Genomic DNA, 18,960 nt, shown 5'->3' on the forward strand with positions numbered 1-18,960 from the left:
GTAGAATGATTATTAATACACTCAAAGTGAGGATCAGGGCTTGGCTCGATGTACAAAATCCAGCATCTGTCCTTATGTGGCTTCCACCTGCTGCCACTGCCACGTCGTGCCTCATAAAACCCACTTCAAACAGACAGGACCTTTTGTCATTTTCATTGCTTTGGTTTTGTTTTGCAGTTGCAGACATGATTTGCAAAGGGAATACAAATCTAGAAGAGATTTAAGGATTTCAGACAGAATTTCACAAGGCCTTTGGTAGCACGACGCAAGGGCAAATTCAGAGTGAGAAAATCAGTTTGTTTTTAAATTCTTAACTGGTCTTATCCAAAAGATAGACAGTGGTTGCTGAAGCTGTACTACCAGGATGAGATAAAGCCATTCAGGTTGTTAACACAGAGAGGGCAGGAGAGCAATTTTCTGGCTTATGCAGTTAATCAATAGGAGATTCCCACTTCCTCTGGAGGGGAAGGGGAACAGTGCTTAAATGACAGTGATTCATAAAGCAGCTTGAAAACATTATAATGCTACAAAAAAAGGCATTTGAGAATGGAAGTAAATGAAGAGGAGAGATAGAGATAATTTATACCATGGGCTCAGGAATACAAGGATAGTGAGGAAGTTGTCAAGGCCTACTGCATGTGCCAAAAATGGAGGCCAAATCATAGAGACAATTCACACTGCTGACACAGCAAAACCAATGCCTAACACAGAGATTAGGTTATGATTAATGGGCATATGGAAGTGCTTGCCCTAAACTCTTACCCCAACTCCTTTGAAATAGTCCCAGAAAAAGAAAGATCACAGAAGATCATGCACACCAGATCTGTTTCACTGGACATATCAGGCACAGTAATTTCTGTCAGCAGGCCACTGTTTGAGAAGCAGTTCACAGTGGAATATGGGTTTAGGCATGGGGCCTCTGGTTTGTTATCCCCTTTCCCAAGAGTCTGGTAGACAAGGATGTCAAAATAATAAAGTGCCTGTAAGGGTAGTGGTGGAATGAGACACCAGTCTCTACCTGGCTCTGCAAAATGATGAGATGGCACCAGTGAAGCATGGGTTGACACACCTGCTGACACCACATTTAGCTGGAAACTGAAAAAAAGATTACTGGCACTGAGTAGGAGTGGATATCAGAGTCACGGAGGACTTGCAAAAATACAGAGATGGGGATCAGGCTGAACAAAAAGATTATTTAGAGGCCTAGAAGATGCCATCTCCAGCAGAAAATTACACTGAACACATTTGTGATGAGAATGTGTCACTGTAACATGCAATTTTGTCTCAAAAGATCTCAAAAGACCTTTGCTTCAGGTCCCTGAGGCTGCCAGCCCCAAAGGACATGCACTGGAGATAACAGAAGCTGCACAATTAAAGGCAGAGATAGTGACTACCCGAAGTGAAGAAAGAGCAGTCAAGTGACAAGCCTACCCTCTCAGCCCCCCGAATCACCAGGCCAGCCCAGATATATGGGGCCTTGAGGGAAGGCACATCAGGAGATAGGCACAGGTACAAAAGAGGCTCCAATTCCCAATGTGGTTCTCCAAGCTTGTTTAATCCATGAGATGGAGGGGAAAAGAGAGACCAAACAGGAAGGGTCATGGCCTTATCTAGGCTCTGGACAGGGAGGGCTTTCTGGCTCTCCACCAACCCCAGGGGAGCAGGAAGGAAGGGACCCTGTTTATCTGATTCCAGTCACAGGGGTCCCTGAAAGGGAGGAAAGTATAGCCCAAGCACACTGTAACAGTCAAGCAGTTACTGCCCAGTGAAACAGAGTTCCACAATACTAATGTGAAAAAAGGAGACCATCAAGTAGGAAACCCAGTGGAAGCCACCAAGGGAATTTATTTTGCACTGCTTATAATTTTGTTTATCTGACTAGATATAAGTGTGGAATATTTGCTGTCATGTGTTTTTGAGAAGATTGATGAATAAAAGTGAATTTTAATTGGTAATTCCAAGGCAGTGGGAGTTTGGCTGAATACAACAGACAGGTTGGAAGCACTTTGTATCAGAGAGTGTCTTTGCTGTCACACAACATCTCTATCCTTGCTCCCCTTTTTGTGCCTGTTTTCTCTGCAGGAACTCAACTTCCTCAAAAGCAAAACCTCCGTTTGATTCTGGGAAAATTTCCTCTAGGGCCCACAAACAAACCAGCTGGACAGTTTCCAGAGAAGGAGCCAGGAAGCAAAGCTGGTGGAAAGTATCATGGAAGGCAGTGTGTCTGTCCCTACAACCCTCAGCACAGGAGGGTGGTTTGCAGCAGCCCTCAGCTCTCAGGAGACAGAGGGGCTCCTTCTAAAGGCAAGAAGGACAAGGCCACACTGAGTTTCTGTTCCTCAACCTCCCAGCTGGGTAGTATTGGTCTCTCATTTTGTTTTTAATTTTAACTTTGCTGAAAAACCTGTGTTTTTTTGGTTGCTAACAGCATTCTCAGGACAAGATTAGCAGAAACTGAACACTAGAAACCATATTTCCCAAATTCTATTTTGTAATCACATACTGCTATGCAGACCTAGTTCTCCTTTCCCACACAAGGCCCTTGTTGCACGTTTCACCTTGTAGCTGGGAGGAAGCTTCTTGATTTTAAACAGCCTCAACAGCTCACACACATCTGTTGGACAGAAGAGCATAAAACTGAAGTGTGTTTGAGAAGAAAATCTGAGTGAGACAAAACATTTTCTTTAAAGCTACTAATTGATTTTTGTAGCTTTGTTAGAAAGTTCTTGTCCCTGTTAATTGCACATAAAAGTCTGTTTTATTGCTAGAAAATTTCTTCTATCATAGAAAACTGTCGAGCTTGGGAGGAGAAAAAAGAATATTATATTAATGGGAAAAAGAGAATTATTTTGTTAGTCTTGATGCACTTTTAAAGAATTTGAATTAAGCTACTGATACTCCATCTGAGTTTTCTGCAGTGCTGTACAATCTGGTAAGTAAGTGCTCAATTTATCTGTTTCTGCATGTGTGCTGAATAATCCATGGCCATGTATATAAAAATAATGTGGCACAAAAATAACTGCGTAAACTTCTTACTGACATTTGGATAAAATCATTTAACCTGAAAGTGATGTGTTAATTGCTTCTTATCATAACAAGTTTCTAGGTTTTCTAGACTCCACTGAAAATCTGATCAGTGAATAAATATAAATGCAACTATAAATACCACATAATTGTTTACTCATGTTTCTGTGTTGAAATTCTGTATTCTGGAGACTTTCTTAGCTATAACAATTTGACCTTTATTCTATAGGCAAAGTGGATGGTTTTTTTTTGTATCTCTAGGCTCAGTTTAACTGAATCCTAAAAAAAAAATTAGACACATCTTCATGACCTGCAGACCTCATAGTGCTTCATAAAGAAATCACAAGAATTTAAAGCCAAATAAATAGTCTTAATTTATATTCTTCTCCCTAAATAGATCACAGCAGAAGAGTGATATAATGTGGGATTCTCAATACAGAATAGTAAATAGGATATTTTTGCATTTTCATGGTTTTAATGATTAAAGAAAATGGGGTAGATGGGAATTGTCAGCCTTGAAAAAGTAGGCACACTGGGATTTAGCTGTACTGTTGTCCCACATGCCCTGCACTGTACTATTCTGTTGTCCAAGATAAAAGTGTTGGAAATCCAATGCACTTAAAGGATATCTGATATGACTTGTAAGCAGCCTGTTATCTCTGTGCTTTATAGTCCAGGCAGCATGAAAAGCAGAGAAGAGAAATGCTGGATTAAAACTATTTTATAAGTAGTAGCATACATTAAAAGCACTTGCAACAGTTGGTGGTGTAGTACTTTTGGTACTTGTAGTAGCAAAAGTAGTCACCACTTTGGAAAATTAGAGACAAGCACCTAAAATCAAAGTTAGGAATCCTTTTAAGGCTGGATTTATAATGTCTGAAATGATGTATGACAGATCCATCCTTTCACATGCTGTAGAATTCCCTGTTGGCAGCAAACCAACTCTGTGAGGGTCACTGCACACCAAGGCAATCCTAGAAGGAGACATGGACAGGTAAAGAGAAATAACAAAGTCAGGGATAGTGTCAAAAATGTCAAATTCAGGATCATTTAAGAAATAACTTCACAAAAACCCTCCCAAATCTTTCATAAATGATGGGTTTGAGCCACAATATGCCTGAACACCACAACTCCTCTCTTGACCATACATATAGAGGACTTAAAGGATCCTTCACTGAGTTGAATTACAGCTCACATAAATATTAAAGGCAAGTTTTCAAGCAGATTTTGCTTTCTGCAAGGGTCCACCTATAATAACAGGAATTGCCATGTTGCTAGGTTTCCATTCTCTCTTCAGTGCAATTGTCAGTCAAGAGATTGCTTTATGTAAAAATTATAATCATTATAATCAAATATAATTTAAAACTTATGCTAGGTGGGATGATGTTGCATCAGAACCACTCTCAAAGTTACAATTAAATCTTCTGTCAGTGTTTTTCTTATGAAGTCTGGTGTTCATCGTGTTTTTCATTTATTCACGAATGTATCCAAACTTCAGATGCACTTGTGCATAAATATAATTAAAACATGTTTATTTTATATTGAAGAATATGAAGGTAATTAGTAATGTAATGAGTTGAAGGTCAGAGCAATCACGGGCATATTTACTTAGCTGATACTCATAAATATCCTTGCAGCTTTGGCATGCTGCTTAAAAAATGCCATTATTCCCTATTTTCAATTTGCACCTTCCTTCGAGGTTTTTTTGAATATTGACACGATCCCCATTTTGTGCAATCAATAGCTGGAATTACACAAATACACTTTTTTAATGTTAAGGAGCATGGGACATTTGAAGTCATGCGTAATACTCCTTTCTATGTATTAATGGAGTGATTGGATAGGGACACGTGGTCTGAGGGGAACTGACAGAGTTATTCTTCTGCAGTTGTAGTCCAGTTCATGCCTCTTTGATAATTACCTGGACTAGGACTGTATCAGGCTGTGAGCAACCTGATCTAGCCAGCTCTGCTCTGACTACGTGACCTCCAGAGGGCTAACCTGAATTTTTCTGGTATTTTATGGTGTTATTCTACACCTGATATCATCAAGAAATACCTTGTGCTAGAAGGAAAGTTGCTAATCATTAACATGCAGCTCTGGTACTGTGAATTTCTCAGTGCCCATATGGCCTCCCATGTGAGCACCAGCAAAAGGACAGATGTTTTTGTTATCACAGTTGGAAGCTGAGTTGCTCAATGAACAACAAAGAGCAAATCATTAGACAACAATCCTTAATGTGTAATACAAATCAAGCAGGAAATAAGTAAAAATGGTTTGGAATCTCAGTACCATGGGATGTTTTTCATGCCAGTGCTACAGAAATATCCCTTTAAGGTGTGCAAGCAGTGCAGGAATCAGAGGCCCTGCTACCTGAGGTTTTGGCCACATGCAGCCTTTAAGAGAGGCATGTTGCTCTTAGGCAGGATCTGCCAAGGGGAGAGGAAAATAGATTTGCTCTTGAGAGTTAACTCAGTTCTGGTAAGCCATGCATTCCATTTGCCAGCAGGAATATAGTGTTCTGTGATACCATAAAAATGTGTAAAAAGTAAAGTGTGCTCTTAAAAATTGCACAGAGTTGATGCTTGAAAGGTGAGAGTCCCTCCATCTGTGTGTGGTGGTGGAGCCATCGGGCTCTGCAGCACCTACTACAGAGCCAGAGGGAATGGACAGAGCTCTGGGAGTGACCTGTGCATTGTGCAGAGCTCTGAGTTCCCACACCCAGGAATCCTGCTGCTCTTGTTTCCGTGCACACAATTTACCAAGTGGTCTGAGTTTGGTCTGGGGCTCCACTTGGGAGCTGCAGTCACAATTTTTGTTTGTTGATAATGAAATCCACTTTCCTGCTTCTCTTTCACAGCCACTGATGATCTGAACCTCGAGCATGGCACAAGCCTTTCATTCCTGACAGGACCCCCCTCGTGCCCAGGCAACAAACTGCTGGAGGACCTCATGCCCACCCTGAGACTGGGGTGCTCCAGGTGATACTGCAGGAAGCAACTCCCACCTTTCCTACTTTGGAAACTGCACACATGGCTTATTCTAGTGAACACAACTGTTGTGTTGCCCTGAGCAACTTTATTAATAGGTATGTGATATTCAGTAATTAGGTAGGTAAAATTAATGCTGAATGGAAAGGTCTGAGGTTTGGTGTTTTCTTATAAATAAAGTGATTTGTGCCAGACATGGCCTCTTTGAAAAATCTGTACTCCCGGTGATTAAGAAAAACTGACTTCAGAAACTGGGAACTTGACCACAGAGAGATTTGGATAAGATTTCTAAAACAAAATGATGCAGCACTTATGCTCCACTGCTTTCTGAGTATCTAAATGTCTTTTGCAAATGGAACTCACCTACATTGGGACATTAATTTCTGAAAGGCATCATGGGAATGACAAAGCAAGGAGCTAAACTTGGATCTCCTGCATGTCCATCAGTTCTCTACCAGCCCAATGTTAGCTAGTGAATGAGAACCAAAGATGAAAGGAAGTAGCATTTATGGATAGAACTCCAATGAGGAGAAATATAAGAATTCAGTAAATCACAGATATAGTGAAAACTAGATCACATTTTAAAAATATTTTCTATTTTATCATCCAAAAGTTCTAGTAGTGAGTGAAATAGAGAAATTAAAGTTTACACTGTTCCTTGCTTTGTATGAACTCTCTCATAGATTGCAGGGCTCTAGAAATGAAGAATTGGTTTGTTCACTGTAACATTTTTTCAATGAATCATATTTAAGGTAACACCCTTAAATATTATACTTGAAAGCCATATAGAAGGGAAACATCATGACCTCTCTTGTAATCCTGGAATCTTCAATGGAGAAGTACAGCAGTAATTTAATATTTTGCAGTTTAAAAATGTAATTGAAAGCAATTTTATTGAATGTGTTCTCATTACAGAGCCACCCAGCCTTCATTTGATAAAGCTGTTTAACAAGGGACTGAAAATGAATGATCAGTTAGAAGGGAAAAAACTACTGACGAGAAAGGGAAAATGAAAAGCTTGGAAAAATTTTAATCACTCTAAATTTTGAGATAATGACATTGCTCTTCAAGTATTGTGATTTTTTCTCTGCCAGCATTTAGAACCCTCTATTACAATAAATGCTTCACTGCAGTCTTGCAAGGTTTCTAAGATGTAAACTGGCAATTCACTGAAGCCACGGAAATAGCAGCAATGCCTCATTTTCCCTGTGTGCCACCATATTTCTCATTTTCCTTATTTGTTTGCCTTCACTGCCACGTTAGTCAATACTTCAGCTCCCATGTGAGTTCTGAGCAGCTTTGGGAAGTACTTACAAACAAGTAGAAATGTATCTGGTTTTCTGTTTTGCCAGTCTTTGCAGCTCTTACTTCTAATTTCTCTATGTGCTGTTCAGATTTCCTGATTCAGCAAAGGACCTGGCACTGGTTTTATGCCTCAAATTCAAATGAATGAAGTGGAAGTTAGGTGTTCAGGAATTATGGATGATGTGCATTTGAAATTGGAAAAATTGGCCTGATGTCATAAGAACCAGCTAGGTTTGATAACTGGTGATGAGCTGTGATCTGTTCATGTAACTCGAATGGAATAATGACAATAACTCAAAATAGAAAACTTGTAAACTGCATATTTTTTTTACTAACAAAAAAACTGATATAGATAAGAACCCACAAAAGTGATTAAAAAAACAGATTAGGAGACTCATCCTGCTTATTTTTTTTCAAAACTGTAGGCTGAGAGTTTTTTTTCCATGCTAAAGCAAGAGATAGGAATTTTGAATTCTTTTGTTGCTAACCTCTAAATGGTAAATGTCCCTCAGTTTTGTTAATTTGTTTCAGCAGCTCCCATGAGACCATTCTGATTACCACAAGCATGTTTTTATACTGATTGATTCAGAGACAATAGACAGAAAAGGTATAAAACCATATAGCTTATAATAGAAAAGTAACTTTGACTGTTGTAATTAAGGACAACCCTTCTCTCACTTAGAATAAATTACATTTAGATTTTGTCAGTAATTGGCAAAAGAACACATAAACAAAATCTACACATTTTTCACTTAAGTTTCGTGTCTCATCTGTTCTAGAATACCTCTAGCTGTCTTTTTTGATGTCATGATAATGAACAGCTTTAGGGTGCTGGGAAGCAGAAGGAAAAAAGCCCAAACCATTTATCAGAGAAAATCTTCTGCTTATTTGAGGAACAGAAATGTAGCAATGCTTCAATCTTAATTTCAAGTTCAGCTTATTTCCTGAAATATATAGCTTCCTCTCAGGCACTTCTCGTTTTTCCCTTATTCCCTGAAATTAGTGCAGTCACCCACTACCATTTTAGCCCCCTGTGCTCTAAATATTTCTGCTTTCTACTCCTTTTTCATTTGGTCTATGTATAATTTTTCTTTACATCTATGTATATTTTTTCTTCACCTCTTTCATCAGTGTCATGCTCAGGCTGGAATTCTAAGTAGGTCTTCAGAAGTATCTTATCAGTAAACTGGAAATCCCTTCCAATTTCATTAATAGACACAAGTGTCAAATATTAAATTTCCTATTATATTTCTTTCTGATGTTTCAAATAATCAAAAAAACAATGCAATTAATCTAGTTCTTTCAGTTTTTAAAGCAGAAGAATTGTAATAAATAATTCATGCTGAATTCCTTTGAATTTTTTTTTAAATGGTTCATGTCGGGGAGGAGAGATAAAGCTGTGAGATAATCTAAAGAAAATAGAGCACTGGAGGATGCAGCTGCACAAGTGTCATACAATGATCCTGAATGCTTTCTATTACCTTTAAGAAGATGTGGATTAATTTAGACCAGCAATTAAGACAATAGATCAGAACTCCCTATTTAGATAGTGGCTGTAAGATAATAATGTAATAATGTAAGATAATAATGGAGAGTTTCTACTGACTCATTTAAGTGTTTGCTGAGAGCTGACATTTGCCAAAACAGCCAGATTCTACGATTCACTTACATGCCAGGGTTCCTGGAGATCCCAGTGCAGATCCAAATGGACTGAAATCTGTATCCCACTGTGTCACATGTCACAATTTTCTGAAAAGCAAATAATGAAGGATTCACAAGAAGCTTCGATATAACAGAATAGAAAAGCAGCAGTATGGATCTTGAAATCCTCTGTTTGGGAAACAAGAATTCATGTCACAGTTCCAAGAAGCAATATGTGATATCTTCCCCAATTTCTGATTCATCTCTTTTGATTTTAGTATTAAATATTTTTGCTAATAAAGGAATGCATTTGAATATAAGAAAGCATGGGGAAACAAGGAAAAGGTCAAGCAGGAGAGGGAAAAGAAGCCTTTGGTACTTGCAGGAAAAGGAAAAAAAAGAGAAAATATAACACAAGTAGATTTAAACTTTGAAAGAAACCTGGGTTTTACAAGGTATTTTACTAATTCTCTCAGCATTAGCTTTCTAGCAAATTCCGTGGACCTGAACTATCAGATGAGAAGAAACAGTCTGAGCAGTCTTCACTGCCCCTCACACAGCTTTGGCACAACAGGTCAGGATGGGGAGGAAATGGCCACTGGAACAGTCTGGAGAAACTGCAATGAAAAATGGGGGTCATTAGAGAAGATTTAGGGGATTTCTGCTGTTATTCAAGAATCTTAAGAATTATTTTATTAGAAACTGATGTATGATTCTTATTTTGTTTCCACAGTGTAAAGTGATTTGCTGCAATAAAGCATTTCAATCTGCAGCATTAATTTATGAAATCCAGCTTGACTATCCTTTCTTCGCAAATATACATGAAAAAATATTTATACAGAGATATATTAATTTTCCAAGTGTACTCACTCGGATTTTCCCCTCTGAGATATTTTAAAAAAATACCCTCTCCTTTTTCCAAAAGACAGCAGTGAATGCAAAAAGGTGTGGATAATATTTTGCAAGACTTTATCTGAATTCAGAGACTACTGCTGAGTATTTAGGAGAAATCACTAATAAGAAGGTTTATTCCATTCTGGAGTATTTTCTGTTTAGAAAAAGTGATTCCCAGGAGATGAGGTGACAGCTGTCCTGTAGCAGCATTACTTTCAGCAGGTTTTATGGACAGATGTTCTTGCAGCTTCTACTTCCTCTCCCTATGCAGTGTTTGCAACCTCATCTGCTGCAAGGGAGAGAGAATGGAGTGGTAAAAGGCATAAATATACTCAGAGTTAAACCAGAATTCTCCCTGAAGGCTGTGGAAAAGTTCCATTTTTTTCCACAGGGAAAAAGTCTAAATACATGTTACAATGTCCTCTGCTCTGTGCAGGTGCATGATGCTCAATAAATAAGGGTAATTTCCTCAGTCAGACACATAAAAATAGTGTGTTGCACCTAAGCAAGGAGAACATGATTTTTTGAAAAATGGGGCTCTTACACTGTATAATGTGTAAGACTTCTCCCCATCGCCGTTCATCCATCTAGATAAAATGGTGCCTCATTCCTCTTCAAATGCTAAATATGTAATATATGTTTGGAAATGGAAAGGATACCTTAGGGTACATGCTAATGTACATCCTTCAATTACCTTTTATGATTATGACCTTTATTCCAACAATAATTTAATGTTTTAATTAAATTTGCAACCATTTTCATTGCTGCAAGATGTCTTTCATCTCTCTCCACTGTAATTTAATGAAGTGGTTTTCAATCACCATCAGCAATATCTAACAATAAATTTTAATACCAGTTTTCAGGAATCTTAGAAGGATCTTTCGTGTTTTAAAACAAACTTCATACCAGTGCTTTGGCAAGGAATAGTTCCAACCTCTACTGTAAGCAAAGAATATACATTTCCAGTTTTGGCAACCAGATGTGGTATATTAAAAGTTATTTTAAATGCCAATTTAATTTTCTTAAAAAGAAAACAAAAATACCCTTTAAGTAAGGATGAGAAAAGTTTAAAAAAATAAAAATTAAACAAATAATAACACTTTGGTAAAGAATATCCATTGGTAATTACAATGTCTCTTGATTTATGACATGTTCCTTACTAAACATCAAAATCTGGATGCAGGTTACTGAGTTCAGTCTTCATAGAGCTTTAACATCTCAAATTTTCAAGAATCCATTTGCTCAGAAAATATCCATTGACATTTAAAATAATAACAATATTTGACCACCTTTTGACAATATTGTGATCTGCCTGGCCACAGACATTCATAAAAGGAATTACTTACACAATGCAAAAGACTTCTGGAAACAGATTACAGCAGAATATTACTTGTACACCTACCAAAAATTTTGAAAATAGCATTTATTCCTTTGAAAGCATCAGTCTAACATTTTTTCTTTGCAGCAAGGTCTGCTTGAATTCAGTCTTCTTCTTTCTGTACAGACGATTTCTTTTCAACCAGGGTTCTATTGCCTACAAAAACAGCAACAAGGATGTTCAGGAAAGGGGAAAAGAACACCAGAAAAAAATGTTCAGAATATTTAATCTGGAAGAAGAAAATAAACTACTGCTATGCATTCTTCATATAACAGCAGCAACTCTGCATGCATTTGCACAGAAGGGGGAAGCACAGCAGCAGAAACGGGAAAACAGTTAATAACAGTAACTCATCATCTTAGAAAAAAAGAGAAACAGTATTTTTATCTTTTGTTCACATAGATTTAAATTTTCCTGGAAGGACATCCTAGACTTGCACTTCTTTTTTGGGTATTTTAGCAAGAATCAGGGAAATCTCAACTAGTTTCTAACTAGGGAAATGTATCACCTTGGTAATAAAATGTAGCTGAAAAGGGAAATCAGAACACCTAGCTCTGAGGAAATTTTGACAGTGTCTGATAAGATGGATTACATGGATTTTTAAATTACAGTCACAATGCCAGGGCTGAAGCCAAACCTCACAGAAGCTGGTTTCAGTTCATGTCTATATATTGGGCACAAGAAGAGATCTATCTGGTCTGGGGCTGTAGATGTATTGAGGCTTGATGGTGGTCAAAAACACCTGAAAGTAGCTAAAGTAAAGAACTGTAGCAGTTTGCAGTGGTAGGATGAAAGATGAAGATTTTCTGAAGCAAGGCAAGGAACACAAGTGCCAAATGAAAATGAGAAGTTTCTATGGGAGGGAAGGTGTAAAGCAGGAAAGCAACGGTACATGTGGTGACAGAAGAATATCTGGGCTGCAGTGAAAATGAGCAGAACACAGTCAGAATCTCTGTTCTGATAAAGTCTGAGGAGATGCCAAGAAATATAACCTGGATTTTGGGAAAACAGAAGGAGCTGTGTAATGTTGTGAGCCCTCTATAATGTCAAGTAATTTTTTTCCCCTGCATTCTTCTCAGCCTTATGTAGAACAAAGGTACCTTCTACCATGGATCTCTCATATTCCTCTTTCCTGGAAGGTGGTGAGTAAATTTTATCAGTTGCATCGATGTAGCCTGAGTTGGCACAACAGTGATGTGGGATGTGAACTTCAGGTGTGATCTCATGCAAATTGCCCTAGCTGGGTAATGAGAAAGAGGGCTGGAAATTACTGAGTTCAGTTCTACCCTCTGCACACCAAAAGCAATCAGGAATATACTCAAGCAGTCATTACTTGTGGAATGTTCTCTATTCATTGTGTGGTTACTGCTTTCAGTGCAATTATTATTATTTCCAGCCATAACCTGGTAATGAATGAAGAGGATTCATTGCTGTTGTGCTTAAACAGTTTCAACTGTGCTCAAAATTCTTTCCTGTCTCTTGGCAGACAGGGAATGTTTTGCTTTCCAATAGGTTTGAGATGCATCCATATTTGTTAGCAAATGATCTTCACTTCTACTGCTTCTTGATTTTAAAATGTATATAGCTCTCCGCCTGAGACTCCTTTGGTTAAGAACATCAGTGATTTATCAAGTGTCTAAAACTTGGGCTGCTCATCTTGCCCAGTTTCATGAGGTACAAGTGCTGCTTCTGACAGAACAGCATGACATTTCTCTGAACAAACTCAAACAGTGGTTTGCCTGGCCATGTGCATATTTTGATTCTTTTTTGTGCCAACAATGGAAAATATTTTTGTCTTAATGGTAGGCTTTATTTTTTATTTCCGCTGCCTCTAGTTATGAAATTCTCCAGAGAACCATTTACATGAGACAAACTTGACTCTCAGAAAATATATCAGAAATGCCAAAGTAAGGAGAATGCATATTCTGGTGTATGAAAAAGATAAAATACCTTATCTACTTTTTGTCATATTGTGGCAATCAAACTGTTTTATTTGAAGTACCCATCTCTGTCTGTCACTGTAGGATGGGCTACTGGCTTCTGCATTAAAAGCCCAGTTTAGCAAAATCATCAGTATTTCTCAAAAAAAAAAAAAAATCCAAACAGAACAAAAAAAAAATCATAAGCCAGACTTCTGCTAGAATGCTGATTACTAAAAACCAGCCTTGGTGATTTTATTTGGTTGTTGATGTGTGATTAAGAAGGTGAGTAAAAATGCCTCAAAATGTTTAAATTAGGGGTGTTATATTTCATATATTTTCACACCTCAGCTTTTCCATATCTGAAATGGTCACATTAATGGGATTGGGATGGTTTAGATGATTCCATTGCCTGGCTGCTAAAATGATCTGAATATCTGCTTTTGGGAGCTCAGAGATGACTACAAGTTGTGAGAACGTCTGGGCAGATCTCTCATAGCTGAAATGGAATCTCTTACTTTCTCTTAAATTCATACCATGAATACAAAGATTCCTGTCTGAAATTAAGCCAAAAGTAGAAACACTTTAACACCCCAAACTCTTTCAAGTATGAAGGTGTCAATAAGTTGTTGACTTATAAGTTGAATTATAAAATGAAGGAAAGCACTTCATCAGCTTAAGAAGTACCTCAGGATCCAAAAAAGGTGGAAAAATAAATGCATATTGTTACTAAATTCTGAGCCATAAAGTGATCCTGGAAAAATTAGCTTCACAAAATGCATGAGATCCACTTTAGCAGTATACAGATGGTACAGAGGTGCATCCCCAGGAAGAAAAAAATCCACTTAACTTGCAATTCTAAAATGTACATGGTGATTTTATCATGTACTGGAAAATAATCTGCAGGTAAAAAAAGGGTTTTTGGAACTGCATTAATAGTAAAAAAATTATAAACCCACACTATCTCTGTTCCTCCAGAAATCTTTACTTGGAATGAAAATGTCAGGAGTGTCAGGAGCTGACTGTAGGATAGTGGCACCTCAGATTGATGTTTCCACCACTGGCTCACCTCCCTCCTGACTGTTCCACTGAATTTAAGAAAAGCTCAGGTACGATGGAGCTCAAGGTTTCATTGAGGAGCACCTGGGAGTCAGTTCCTGTGTTAGGGTGTTTTGTGCACACAGAATGGCTGTGTATATCATTGTGGCAGGGTTCCCTGGAAAAAAATTAGTATGAGGGGATCAATGACTTGCAGACCATTTTCAGAGTTGGATAACACCATTTTCAAACCATCTCTCAGTAAGAGACATATATATTAGAATATTAGAAGGAAGGCACAGCAAAGGAAGTGATGTGCACAAACTTTTTTTCACTTATTGTAGAGCTCAGGCAGAAATTTTTATGATCTTATTGAAGTAATGTAGGACAAATGAAATCACTGTATTTTCAGGGAATTATTTGTCTCTGCCTCTTGGTGTGGTGTTGCCCCTTTTGAAGAAATTTATCTTAAATATACATTATTTTCTTTATGTTCAAACTTGCTGTTAAGGCATATGCTTGTATCCCAGACACTCTAAATTAAACATTCCTGTGCTGATGCACAAGCATCATTACTCCCAGAAGAGAGGAGAAGTTTTAACTACCTCAAGTATCACAGCAATTAAGGAGATCCACAGGTACAGGAGATCACAAAACCTTTCCATTTTGAACATAAAGTCTCATTATTCATATGCAATCAGCAAACTGGGTCAATGTTGCATTTATCCAGCCAAGTTCTTGTCAAAGGGTGGGAAGGAAATTTGGAAAGGCTGAACTTGGGGCTCAGGAATCTGCTCCCAGCCTGCCTTCTGCTCCAAGTCAAGATTTAACACCAGACAGCCACTGGTTACCCTTCAGAATGAAGGTCAAGCTAATTAGTTGAGAGGATCTATATAAGCATTTTATAACAACCAAATTAATACTAAATGAGTTAACAATGATTCATATTATTACTGAACAATTAAAAATTATAAGGCCATTATTTCAAGTCTTGGCCCAGTTTAGAGCTACCTATCCCATACCAGGAGATGTGCTGCTGAGTTAAAAATACATTTCATCATTGGAAACAGTGAATCTTGTGAGGAGTGGTATTTAAACCATCAGATATTTATGAGCAGCAAAAAGTGAAGCTCACTAAGTTTTCTGCCCTTTGTAGTTTTCTGCCCTTTATAAGAGATAAACTTGGAAATCCTAATCCCAGTCTCTTCTGTACAAGCTTCTTACAACTGAAATTTATTTACGGATTTTGGTTGAGTTGCTGCTCCCCAAACTGAGGATAGTAAAAACTTCATGGTTTGCATTTAAAGTCTGAATGCATTGGACTTCAGCTCCTAGACAGTGAATCTGGTTTGATAACCAGAGATAATTAGTGGTTTACATTTTTAAAAAAGATTTAGTGAAATCAGCAATGTCAAAAACATTCACTAGAAATTTATCTGTTTTTCAGACTGATTGTTTGTTTTGTTTGGGGTCTGTTTGTTTGTTCCATAAGGAATAATAGATTTTGTAAGAAATTCAGACCCATATAATGTATTTCTTTTAAATGCAACATAACTCAGTAATTCTAAGTCATACTCGATCCATTACTCATTCAGATTTTGACAATTTTTTGCAGCTCGAAGTAATAATTTTAAATACAATTCTGGTATCTTTTTCTAAAGGAGACCTTTATTCTTTCAGGGAGGTGAAAGGTTACTGCAGCCTGCCTGAACAGCAGATGGCCAGCAGCAAAGCTTTTCCCTGCTGACATGATTATAAAGGGAGCACACTGCTATAAAATTCAGTTTGCTACTGCTAAAAATCATAATCCACTGATTGATTTATAAAGCTCTACCTGAACATTTGCAGAATTTTACATCAAGGACATTTTTCTTTCATATAAATATACAATCATTATTCTGAAAAAAGCGTGATCCTGCAACACAAACCTTCCAAAACATGCAAAGTCAAATCCCAAATGTTCCTGGTTTCCATCAGTAAAATTTTTTATTTTTCAGTAATACCTACCATGAAGCTGCCATTAGTTTGAACAGTTCTGATACTGATTTTTATGTCATTTTAAATAAAACTGAAACATTGTCCTCTAATTTTGCTTCTCTTAAATAGTAGGATTAAGAACCATATGATTGCACATGTGAAAAATTATGTTCAACTCTCAGTCACCCATCATCATTTCTCAGGTTGCTGTTATGTGATGTGGTATTTTGTTACCATGGAATATCTCAAATTGTACGGGACACAGAAGGATCAAGTCCAGTTCTGTGCTCCTCACAGGACTACCTAAAGTTAAGCAGAATGACTGGAGCACTGTCTGGATGCTCCTTGAATTCTGACAAGCTTGATGCCTATTATATTATATAGTATATATTTTAATAATATATTAATATTATAATAGTATAATATTTTAATAGTAATCTGCATCCATGTATACTACAAGCTGAACTCAAAGTCTGACATAATTGTCAAATATGATATTAATATTCTTCTGATTTATTATAAGAAACCTTTTGCAGATGTTTCCCACAAAAAATTAAATGCAATGTTACAGAGTCCAATAAAGCTTATTCTTAGCAGGTATGTCTATTATTTAATTTCATATTCTTCTAAAACACCAAGTGCCCTGGCCTATTCTGTTTTCTTAGGAATCTGTGGAACACTATAATATTTATAAAAGGTAATTAAATTCCTTTCAATCTATCCCTTCATGGTGGCTTAAAAGAAAAAGCTATAATCCACCTTGCTGCTTTGGTTGCATGCTCACTATTTACATTTTTGTGTAAAAACTCATTATTCAGACTGCTGATTGAATAACTTTGAAGTGTTTTGTGTCTCATCAGCAATGCTGCTCATTATGCAGGGTATGATGACTAATGGAAAGCCTTTGCCTCACAGCTCTAGGTGATAGAAATTTTTTAATCACAAGCTACTGTTCAGACATGAAATTATTATAGAAGTAATAATAAATAATTAAAAACTTAATTATAATTTCTTTTCAAGGATCATCACCACTTTGCTGGTGTTTAGGCTTTGTTGTGATGTTGAATGTGGGTGTTTCCTTCTAAATGTATATAGTCTGGTATGGCAAATATGAACTCCAAAAATGATATATTTATATCAGTGACACAAAGTAAACAAGGGGGAGAAATCTCTCAGAAAGGTTTTGAAAATGCTACAGTCTCTAACCCTTTAGATCAACACAGGCTAATTCCCTCAAAGTGTGAATCCTAACATTTAATCTAATTTAACCATAATAATGTTTCATTTAGCCCAAATAATGCTCAAGATAGCCTCAAGATATGGAAAACTTGCATTCCATACATTAGAAAATATAATACTATATTTTTTTCTCTTTCTGCATGGAAAAATACATCACAACAAGGTGATCCACACAATAGTACTAATAAAGGGAAAACCTCATCCCAAGCAGAAATATACACAGTTACGCATGGTCTTCAACAGAAGTCATGTATATAATTTCTTCATACCAGATAAATAAGGAATTCAGTAGGGACATAATAAATGCTCCTGAAGAAAACATCATGATTTGATTTTCTTGAAAGGTCAACCACAACTTCCTTATCCATCAAGTTTGTAATAGGATCTGAAAATAAGCATTTCCAGTTGGGTTTCACAGCATTTAGTGCATTATGCAGGGTTTTAGCTCTGTGATTGAGAACATTCAATTTTGCTAAAATATCTCTAATTTCCATCATTATGAGCAGCTCCTTTTTAAGAAAAGAGGTGAATTCAATTTTGTTTCCGTTGTTTGTTACAGATAGAAGTTTTTGATTAATAGCTACTTTACACACAAAACATTCAGAAAACGTGCCATCCCTCTACAAAATTGCATCATTAAATGCTGTTAAAAAGTCTGGTCCCTGGAAGAATTTGTCTACTTGTATTTTACGAACTATTTCCTGAGTTAAAATGAAAACCAGAGTTAAGTTGTCAAAGAAAAATGAAAGACATCCTGAAAAGACACAGAACTACGAGGAGCCTATATTTAGTTTAAAGGAAGTACATATGTACCACACTTGAATCATTATCCTCATCAGGATGACAGGTGATGCCAGGGTAATAAATAAAGTCTCTGATTATAAATTAAATTGCTATGACAGATTCTAAAGGCCACAAAGCCTTCAGATTCCCCTCCTCTCTGTCTTCTGCATACATACTTCCTCCACAATAAACTGTCTATTCATTCAAATTCAAGGATACACTGCAGGGAAGAATCAATAAAGATCAACATCAGAAAACAAAGCAAACAAAAATAAGACATACAGCTGTCAGAATAACATTTTCTAGCCACAAAGTGAGCCTAAGGAGGAGACATCAACTGTACTGCTGAGAACACAGGAAAGCCTTTTGTCAACAGTTGCTTCTGGCTCACCAAAATACCTAAGTGAGAAGATTTCCACTCTGTGCTACAGATCTCGATTCTAAATCAGGAAATACAATAGTAACTTAAGAAACACCCTGCAGTGTCTGTTCTCTGTTACAACTAAGATTCCCTTCTTGTTGTAAAGAACAGCCCTGCTGCTATGCTGGTACTACAGCCAGGAAAGGAGCTGCCCACGTGCATCCCAGTTTCAGGAAGCAGCAATTGCAGGGATATTCCAGCAGCAGCAAGTCCAAGCAAATGTGTCTCAGTTATTCTTCCTTGGCTGTGTTGCTTATGACTTAACTACATTCCAAGTATCAGTAAGTGCACTTTGACCAATCATGTGACAATTAATTAATTAACAATAAGCATTGTTTACATGTAAATTAG

This window comes from Vidua macroura, chromosome 4 (assembly GCF_024509145.1).
Source record: "Vidua macroura isolate BioBank_ID:100142 chromosome 4, ASM2450914v1, whole genome shotgun sequence".
Classification (NCBI taxonomy): Eukaryota; Metazoa; Chordata; class Aves; order Passeriformes; family Viduidae; genus Vidua; species Vidua macroura.